Raw genomic sequence first — 10,942 nt, 5'->3', positions numbered from 1 at the left:
TTTCCCGAACACTTACACTCTCCCAAGTCTAAACCAGGAAGAAATTGAATCCCTGAATAGACCAATAGCAGGCTCTGAAATTGAGGCAATAATTAACAGCCTACCAACCAAAAAAAGTCCAGGACCAGACGGATTCACAGCCGAATTCTACCAGAGGTACAAGGAAGAGCTGATACCATTCCTTCTGAAACTATTTCAATCAATAGGAAAAGAGGGAATCCTCCCTAACTCATTTTATGAGGCCACCATCATCCTGATACCAAAGTCTGGCAGAGACACAACAAAAAAAGAGAATTTTAGACCAATATCCCTGATGAACATCGATGCAAAAATCCTCTATAAAATACTGGCAAACCGAATCCAGCAGCACATCAAAAAGCTTATCCACCATGATCAAATGGGCTTCATTCCTGGGATGCAAGGCTGGTTCAACATATGCAAATCAATAAACGTAGTCCAGTATATAAACAGAAACAAAGACAAAAACCACATGATTATCTCAAAAGATGCAGAAAAGGCCTTTGACAAAATTCAACAGCCCTTCATGCTAAAAACTCTCAATAAATCGGTATTGATGGAATGTATCTCAAAATAATAAGAGGTATTTATGACAAACCCACAGCCAATATCATACTGAATAGGCAAAAACTGGAAGCATTCCCTTTGAAAACGTGCACAAGACAGGGATGCCCTCTCTCACCACTCCTATTCAACATAGTGTTGGAAGTTCTGGCTAGGGCAATCAGGCAAGAGAAAGAAATCAAGGGTATTCAGTTAGGAAAAGAAGAAGTCATATTGTCCCTGTTTGCAGATGACATGATTGTATATTTAGAAAACCCCATTGTCTCAGCCCAAAATCTCCTTAAGCTGATAAGCAACTTCAGCAAAGTCTCAGGATACAAAATTAATGTGCAAAAATCACAAGCATTCTTATACACCAGTAACAGACAAGCAGAGAGCCAAATCAGGAATGAACTCCCATTCACAATTGCTTCAAAGAGAATAAAATACCTAGGAACCCAACTTACAAAGGATGTAAAGGACCTCTTCAAGGAGAACTACAAACCACTGATCAGTGAAATAAAAGAGGACAGAAACAAATGTAAGAACATACCATGCTCATGGATAGGTAGAATCAATATTGTGAAAATGGCCATACTGCCCAAGGTAATTTATAGATTCAATGCCATCCCCATTAAGCTACCAATGACTTTCTTCACAGAATTGGAAAAAAACTGCTTTAAGGTTCATATGGAACCAAAAAGCCTGCATTGCCAAGTCAATCCTAAGCCAAAAGAACAAAGCTGGAGGCATTAATGCTACCTGACTTCAAACTATGCTACAAGGCTACAGTAACCAAAACAGCATGGTACTGGTACCAAAACAGAGATATAGACCAACAGAACAGAACAAAGCCCCAAGAAATAATACCACACATCTATAGCCATCTGATCTTTGACAAACCTGACAAAAACAAGAAATGGGAAAATGATTCCCTATTTAATAAAAGGTGCTGGGAAAACTGGCTAGCCATATGTAGAAAGCTGAAACTGGATCCTTTCCTTACTCCTTATACGAAGATTAATTCAAGATGGATTAGAAACTTAAATGTTAGACCTAAAACCACAAAAACCCTAGAAGAAAACCTAGGCAATACCATTCAGGACATAGGCATGGGCAAGGACTTCATGTCTAAAACACCAAAAGCAACGGCAACAAAAGCCAAAATTGACAAATGGGATCTCATTAAACTAAAGAGCTTCTGCACAGCAAAAGAAACTACCATCAGAGTGAACCGACAACCTACAGCATGGGAGAAAATTTTTACAATCTACTCATCTGACAAAGGGCTAATATCCAGAACCTACCAAGAACTCAAATTTACAAGAAAAAAGCAAACAACTCCATCAAAAAGTGGGCAAAGGATATGAACAGATAATTCTCAAAAAAAGACATTCATACAGCCAACAGACACATGAAGAAATGCTCATCATCACTTGCCATCAGAGAAATGCAAATCAAAACCACAATGAGATACCATCTCACACCAGTTAGAATGGCAATCATTAAAAAATCAGGAAACAACAGGTGCTGGAGAGGACGTGGAGAAATAGGAACACTTTTACACTGTTGGTGGGACTGTAAACCATTGTGGAAGACAGTGTGGCCATTCTTCAAGGATCTAGAACTAGAAATACCATTTGACCCAGCCATCCCATTACTGGGGATATACCCAAAGGATTATAAAGCATGCTGCTATAAAGACACATGCACACATATGTTTATTGCAGCACTATTCACAATAGCAGAGACTTGGAATCAACCCAAATGTCCATCAGTTACAGACTGGATTAAGAAAATGTAGCACATATACACCATGGAATATATGCAGCCATAAAAAAGGATGAGTTTCTGTCCTTTTTAGGGACATGGATGCAGCTGGAAGCCATCATTCTGGGCAAACTACAGCAAGAACAGAAAACCAAACACCGCATGTTCTCACTCATAGGTGGGAATTGAACAGTGAGATCACTTGGACACAGGAAGGAGAACATCACACACTGGGGCCTATTTTGGGGAGGGGGGAGAGGGGAGGGATAGCATTAGGAGATATACCTAATGTAAATGATGAGTTAATAATGGATGCAGTACACCAACATGGCACATGTATACACATGTAACAAACCTGCACGTTGTGCACATGTACCCTAGAACTTAAAGTATAATAAAAAATAAAAATAACAAAAGAAGGTACCTTCCACATTGATCCTCATGTAATCCTCACAGCTACTCCATGAGGCAGTGACTATTACCATTTTCATCTTACAAAAGCAAAAAATGAATTTTTGATATGCTTAGTGTATAACTTATTGGGATATTATGAGCTAGGTATTGTATAAATTGCTTTACATAGCTATCCCATTTAATCTTTATAACAATCTTATCTGTTATAATTTTTCACATGTTACAGAAAACTAAAGTTTAAAGAAGTTAAGAAGCTTGCCCCAGGGCAGACAGAGTGTTGAGTTAGATCCAAAGTCTGGAATTCTGATGCTTTACCGCTGAACAGGCCTGGGTCTTTTCTGTTGAATGAGTTGTGGCTCACAAGGCACATCAGGGCTGGAGTTACAATTTAAATTCAGATTTCACAACTGTATTAGTTTCTTCCCATTCTGCTATGAAGAAATATCTGAGACTGGATAATTTATAAAGAAAAGAGGTTTACCTGACTCACAGCTTCACATGGCTGGGGAGGTTTCAGGAAACTTAAAATCAGGGCTGAAGGCATCTCTTCACAAGGCGGCAGGAAAGATAATGAGTGCTGAGAGAAGGGGGAAGCACCTTATAAAACCATCAGATCTTGTGAGAACTCACTATCATGAGAACAGCATGGGGGGACCATCCCCATGATCTAATCACCTCCCTTGAGGTCCCTTTCCCAACACATGGGGATTACAATTCAGATTACAATTCAAGATGAGATTTGGGTGAGGACACAGAGCCAGACCACATCAACAACTCATTCTGTTTCATCTAAAGTACACTCTCCTCCTGGGTCACATGTACAACTTTAATGACTGAAGAACTAACAACTGAACATTGTCAAAATATGTTCTTATATTAAATGTGCTACAGGAATTATAAGCTCAGTGTAGATGAAACAACATTTCAAAACTGGTCTTGCAGAAATTCTCTAAATGGAAAAAAATATATATATATATAAGTTCTGCTGTCTTGGAGTGGTGTTTGTTTGCTTGTTTTACTATAGTTAAAACTTGCAGAGACTCCAAATTCCCCATTAACATTAAAAGAGCTGCTGATATACAATGAATTCATTTTTAAATGTAGGCAAGAATCACCCTGATTCTTATTTTGTAGAGGATTCAGGGGAAAGCTAAAGCCCTCCAACTAAGATCAGGACTTCCAGATCTGCATGTAAATGACAAATATGTCCTATATTCCAGCAGACTAGAACATCTAAAACTTTGATACACAAATGGTTTGGTGCTGTGAAATTCTGCAGTGCATTTTTTTTAGGTTTTAAAACATCTGTGCCTCTCTCTTCTCAAAAGAGATATGGAAGTATATGCTATTTTTATAAATTTATAGTACATTTTATGTTAAGATCTTCTTGAAAATCTAATGACACTACCTGAGCTAGTGTGCCATGATACAAAATAAGAATTTGGAATCACTAGTTGAGTGCTACCAAAAACCCCAGCTATATAATTGTAATAAATGCTGAGTCATGGGAAAATTGTTTTATGGAAGCAAAGTACCAAAAACATCACTATACAAACAAAGACTGAAAACTATTTAGCATAGGAGATGGGATATATTCACAAAAAACTATAATGTAATTTAATACTGCAAATATTAGGAATCTATTTTATGCCTACAACCATATAGATCTGGTCTTAGATACAATGGTAAATAACTTCTGGTTTCTGCCATCTTCTAATTTGCAATCTAGTGAAGGAAATAAAATACACATTATATACTAAAAAAAAGTAGAGGGGAATATGAAGTTTTAAATAGCATGCCATGAGAATATTGGGGCTGAGAGAGATCAATTCCAGGGAGAAAAATCTGGAATGGGTCCTTGTAGGTGCTTCCTACTCACCTACAAACCAACAGGGGAAATATGGGTACACATCAGTGAGGATAGCAATTCAGTGGAATGCTTAACTGCCTTAATCTTACTTTATCATCCTGAAACATTGGACACCTTTAGTTCCTTTAGTTACACTGTCCTTCTCTCAGTTTCTCATTTTCCTTCTCTCCCTCTCCCCTGCCTTTGTCTCTCCTTCTTCCTCTTCCCCTCTTTTCCTCTGTCTGTCTTTCTGTCTCTGTCTCTCCCTCTCTCTTCTCTCCATTTCCCCCCTCTTCTTATCCATAATAATGCTTCCTACCAGTGTTTCTACAAGTTTCTTTTATCTACCATGTACTCCCTTTGATACCAATATTCTTCATACTTCCAACATATGCTGATGTCTCCAAATCTACATTCCTTGTTCTACCTACTGTCTGCATTTGAAACCTGTACATCAAACTCTACTTGATTACCCTGTTGATACCTAAACTCAATGTGTTTCAAACCATATTCCATTTCTCTCAAATGTGCTTCTCTTCCTGAAATCTCTATCCCATGAGCGGCACCACAATCCACTGAGGGAGTGGGGATAAAAGACTGAGGGACACCCTAATCTCATCTCACTCATTCCTCTAACAGAAAGCCAGCAAATCCTATGGATTCTGTGCTTTATCAGTGTATCCCTTGGTTCCCTTATTACCTTGGTAATAGCTTTAAGTCAGTCCTCATTGCCTTTTCTTTTCCTTTTTTTTTTTTTTTTTTCCATCCAACCTGTCACCTGTCTTCTAGCTGCAAAGTAAGGCTTCTTAATCTCAAACCAAACTTTCTTGACTCAGTATTTATGCTGAACATTATGTGAAATAACAGGGGTTTCACACTCCTAGGTAGCTTTGCACATAAGACTCCTACCTATCTCCCTAGCCTCAATACTCAAGGTTTTTCTAATCAGCCTCCTGCCTCTTCATCACCTCTCCTCCCCTCAATTTTACCATATTACTCTCAGGGATTAAAAAGTGTTGTACTGTGTAATGCCTTTATGCCTACCAACAATATTTTGCCTAGGACATTTTCTGTCCTCTCATATAGTAATCCAGTCTTCAAAAGTCAGTTCAATTATAATCTACTCCTCAATGGTCCACAGTTTCATTTATATGACCTTTCTCTGCTACCATAGAACACATGCACACTTTTATCAAAATTATTCTTCATTTACATGCATTTCTTTTTCCTTAAACTAATAGCTTTTAACCTTTTGGGGGAGCCGTTTATACTTAAATTATGGAGATTCCAATAAACACTTTAGACACACTTTCTGGAAAAACGCGTTCACAATTTCAGGCGCACGCAGATACCTATACAAGGATTTCCCAAGGAATCCCCATGGACTCCAGAACAAGTGCCATTCCTAGATAATAAGCTCCTTGAAGATAGATGCTATATTTCTTTGACTTTCTTTTCCCAATATCTAACAGAATGTCTAAAAGTACTGCAATCACTCAATAAATGTTTATTAAATGAGCGAAGAATAGGTCTTTGACATTTGGATATGTCAGAGGGATGGAGGAAGAAAAGAGGTCTTTTAAGACAGATGAAACAGTTTGATGGACTGTGCATTCCATAAAAAGAATTAGTTTTAACTGTACAGACATTGTGTACCTAGTTTACTTCAGAAGGGATTAAAAAGTAGGTAAAATTTAGGGTTCAAGTAATGCTTTCTATAATGAAGAAAATATAAACTGAAGGCCTCATAATCATAACTATGTATCTGAAAACTATTGAATGGATAAACTCTAAGAATATGTAATTTTGGGCTGCTCCTCACCCCCCAAATTGTCTGCTTTCAGTGCCTCCAACTGAGAGACTACTGTATGTAATTAAATAATGGAATTAATCAGAAGAATCATCAGATTCTTCAATATCATATATAGTACATTGCATCATCCTAATGCGATTCAGGGAGTTTGTGAGTTTTCACATAGCTCACTAGTCATTGGTAATTGTATGGTTGCTCTGAAAATTCGCATTTACTGCTCCAAGACAGGAGCAAAAGATTAGATTACAATAACCATTACAACAGCATGTGTCAAAACAACTTAGTAGCGTAAGAATTCAGTATAAGAAATGCACCCAATCTAGTTTTTCTCTTCTACGTTTTGTTCTGAAAGTGTCCCTGCTGGGGAGTAGTAAACAAATGAAATGATTAATTCCCAAAATTGAATATACATTAATGCTCTCATTCTTTTCATATTCTGAATTCTAATTCATAAAAATATGAAATATATAACATTATATATTATATATAATTTAAGAACATTTTTTAATTTTTAATTTTTGTGGCTACATGGTAGACGTATATCTTATTGGGTACATGAGATATTTTGATACAGTCATACAACGCATAATAAAGTAAATGGGGTATCCATCAGCTCAAGCATTTATCCTTTGTGTTACAAACAATCCAATTATACTCCCTTATTTTTAAATGTACAATAAATTACTGTTGACTGTATCGTCCTGTTGTGCTATCAAATACTAGGTCTTATTCAATCTATCTAACTTGTGTACCCATTAATTGTCCCCACATCCTGACACTCTCTCACTACCCTTAGCAGTCTCTGGTAACCATCCTTCTACTATCTCCATGAGTTCAATTGTTTTAATTTTTATCTCCCACAAATGAGTGAGAACATTTTAAGTTTGTTTTTCTGTGCCTGGCTTATTTAACATAATAACCTCCAGTTCCACCCATGTTGTTGCAAATGACTGGACCTCGTTCTTTTTTATGTCTGAATGGTGCTACATTGTGCATATGTACCATATTTTCTTTATCCACTCTTCTGTGGATAGGTTGCTTTCCAATCTTGACTATTGTGAATAGTGCTGAGAGTACAGATATCTCTTCCATATACTTATTTCCTTCCTTTTTTGTATATAGCAATGAGATTGCTGGATGATATGGTAGCTCTGTTTTTAGTTGAGTTTTCCATAGTGGTTGTACTACTTTACATTTCCACCAGCAGTGTATGAGGGTTCCCTTTTCTCCATATCCTTGCCAGCATTTTTACTGCCTGTCTTTTGGATAAAAGCCATTTTAACTGGGGTAAAATGAAATCCCATTTGAGTTTTGATTTGTACTTCATTGATAATCAATGATACTGAGTATCTTTTTATATATCTGTTTGTTGTTTGTCTTCTGTTGAGAAATGTTTATCCAGATCTTTGGCCAATTTTTATAATTGTATTATTAGATCTTTTCCTATAGCTTTGTTTGAACTCCTTACATATTCTAGTTATTAATCCCTGGTCAGATGGACAGTTTGCAAATACTTTCTCCCATTCGGTGTGTTGTTACTTCACTTTGTCGACTATTTTGTTTGCTATGCAGATGCTTTTTAACTTGATGTGATTCCATTTGTCCATTTTGGCTTTGGTTGCCTGTGCTTGTGGTGTATTACTCAAGAAATCTTTGCCCTGCCCAATGTCCTGGAGAATTTCCCTAATGTTTTCTTTTAACAGTTTCATAGCTTGAGGTTATAAATTTAAGACTTTAATCAATTTTGAATTGATTTTTTATATGGCAAGAGATAGGAGTCTAATTTCATTCTTCTGCATATTGATATCCAGTTTTCTCAGTGTCATTTATTGAAGATACTGTTTTTTCTCCAGCGTATGTTGCTGGCACCTTTGTCAAAAATGAGTTCACTGTAGGTGTTTAGATTTGTTTCTGGGTTGTCTATTCTGTTCCATAGGTCTGTGTGTCTGTTGTTATGCCACTACCACGTAGTTTTGGTTACTATAGCTCTGTAGTACAATTTGAAGTCAGGTAATCTGATCTTCCAGTTTTGTTATTTTTGCTCAAGATAGCTTAGGCAATTCTGAGTCCTTTATGGTTTCATAAAAATTTTAGGATTGTTTTTCTATATCTGTGAAGAATGTCATTGGTAGGGATTGCACTGACTCTGTAAATTGCTTTTGTTGGTATGGACATTTTAACAATATTTATTCTCCCAATCTATAAGCATCTTTCCATTTCTTCATCTTCTTAAATTTCTTGCATTAATGTTTTACAGTTTTCATTATAGAGATCCCTCATGTCTTTGCTTAAGTTCTAGGTATTTTATTTTATTTTTTTTGTGGCTATTGTAAATGGGATTACTTTTAAAATTTTTTTTCTGATTGTTCACTGTTGGCATATAGAAATGGTACTGATTTCTGTATGTTGATTTTGTATCCCGCAAATTTACTGAATGTATCAGTTCCAATAGTTCTTTTGGTGGAATCTTTAGGTTTCTGCAAACATAAGATCATATCATCTGCAAACAGGGATAATTTGACTTCTTTCTTTCCAATTTGGATGCCATTCATTTCTCTCTCTTGTCTGACAGCTCTAGCTAGAACTTCCAGTATGGTGTTGAATAACAGTGGTGAAAGTGGCATCCTTGTGTTCCAGAACTTAGAGGAAAGGTTTTCAGTTTTTCCCTATTCAGAATGATACTAGCTGTGGGTCTGCCATATATGGCTGATATGGTTTGGCTCTGTTTCCCCACCCAAATCTCATCTTGAATTGTAATCCCCATGTCAGCCTTCTGTCATGATCGTAAGTTCCATGAGACCTCCCCAGCCATGCAGAACTGTGACTCAATTAAACTTCTTTTATTTATAAATTACCCAGTCTCAGGTAGTATCTTTACAGCAGTGTGAAAATGGACTAATACAGTTGGCTTTTATTGTGTTATGGTATGTTCCTTCTGTATCTAATTTTTTGAAGGTTTGTATCTTGAAAGTATATTGAATGTTATCAAATGCTTTTTCAGCATCAGTTGAAAGGATCATATGGTTTTTGTCCTTCATTCTGTTGATATGATGTAGTGCATTGATGAATTTGCCTATGTTGAATCATCCTTTCATTCCTGGGATAAATCTCACTTGGTCATGATGAATGATTATTTTAATGTATTGTTAAATTTGATTTGTGAGTATTTTGTTGATGATTTTTGCATCAATGTTTGTCAGGAATACTGACCTATAGTTTTCCTTTTTTAATATGTCTGTCGATTTTGGTATCAAGGTAATATTGACCTCATAGAATGAGTTAAGTATTTCCTTCTTCTCTATTTTTTTGGAATAGTTTGAGTAGGAATGATATTAGTCATTCTTTAAATGTTCAGTAAGTCAGCAGTGAAGTCATTGAGTTCTGGGCTTTTCTTTCTGGGATACTTTTTATTACAGCTTTAATCTCATTACACATATTTTAGTCCATTCTCACATTTCTATAAGGAACTACCTGAGACTGGGTAATTTATAAAGAAAAGGTGTTTAATTGGCTCACAGTTCCACAGGCTGTAAAGGAAGCATGGCTGGGGAGGTCTAAGGAAACTTACAATCATGGCAGAAGGTGAAGGGGGAAGCAGGCATGTCCTACATGATTGAAGGAGGAGGAAGAGGGTGAGAAGGGGGAAGTGCTACACACATTTATACACAACCAGATCTCATGAGGAACTACTCAGTATCATGAGAACAGGAAGGGGGAAGTCTACCCCCATGACCCAATCATCTCCCACTAGGTCCCTAATGCGACACTGAGGATTACAATTTGGACATGAGATTTGGACAGGAACACAAATCCATACTATATCAACATGTTATTGTTCTGTACAGGTTTTGGATTTCTTTATGGTTCAATATTGCTGGGTTGCATGTTTCCAGGAATTTACACATTTTTTCCTAAGTTTCCCAATTCATGGGCATATAGTTGCTCATAGTAGCCTCTAATGATCATTTGAATTTCTGCAGTATTGGCTGTAATGTCTCCTTTTTCATCTCTGATTTTATTTATTTGGGTCTTCCCTATTTTTTTCTTAGTCTGTGTAAAAGTTCTTCATTTTGTTTATTTTTCAAAAAACCAACTTTTTCAAAGTTGATTTTCTGTATTGTTTTCTTCATTTAAACGTCACTTATTTCTGCTCTGATCTTTACAATTTCTTTTCTTCTACTAATTTTCAGTTTGGCTTGCTCTTGCTTTCCTAGTTCTTTTGAAAAACGCTATATCGATATTGGTTGACAGTCTAGATTCTGAGTTCAGAAAAAGTGGGATTCAAGCCCCTGCTCCACTAATTTTAGCTGTGGTATTTTAGACAAGTTTTGTTGTTGTTGTTGTTGTGTTGTTTTGTTTTGTTCTGTTTTGTTTTTTTAGATGGAGTCTCTGTTGCCAGGCTGCTAGGCTGCAGTGCAGTCGTGCCATCTTAGCTCATTGCAAACTCCGCCTCCCAGATTCTCCTGCCTCAGCCTCTCAAGTAGCTGGGATTACAGGTGCATGCCACCACACCCAGCTGACATTTGTATTTTTAG

This window comes from Piliocolobus tephrosceles, chromosome 13 (genome assembly GCF_002776525.5).
Source record: "Piliocolobus tephrosceles isolate RC106 chromosome 13, ASM277652v3, whole genome shotgun sequence".
Taxonomy (NCBI): Eukaryota; Metazoa; Chordata; class Mammalia; order Primates; family Cercopithecidae; genus Piliocolobus; species Piliocolobus tephrosceles.
This window is presented reverse-complemented; position numbering follows the sequence as displayed.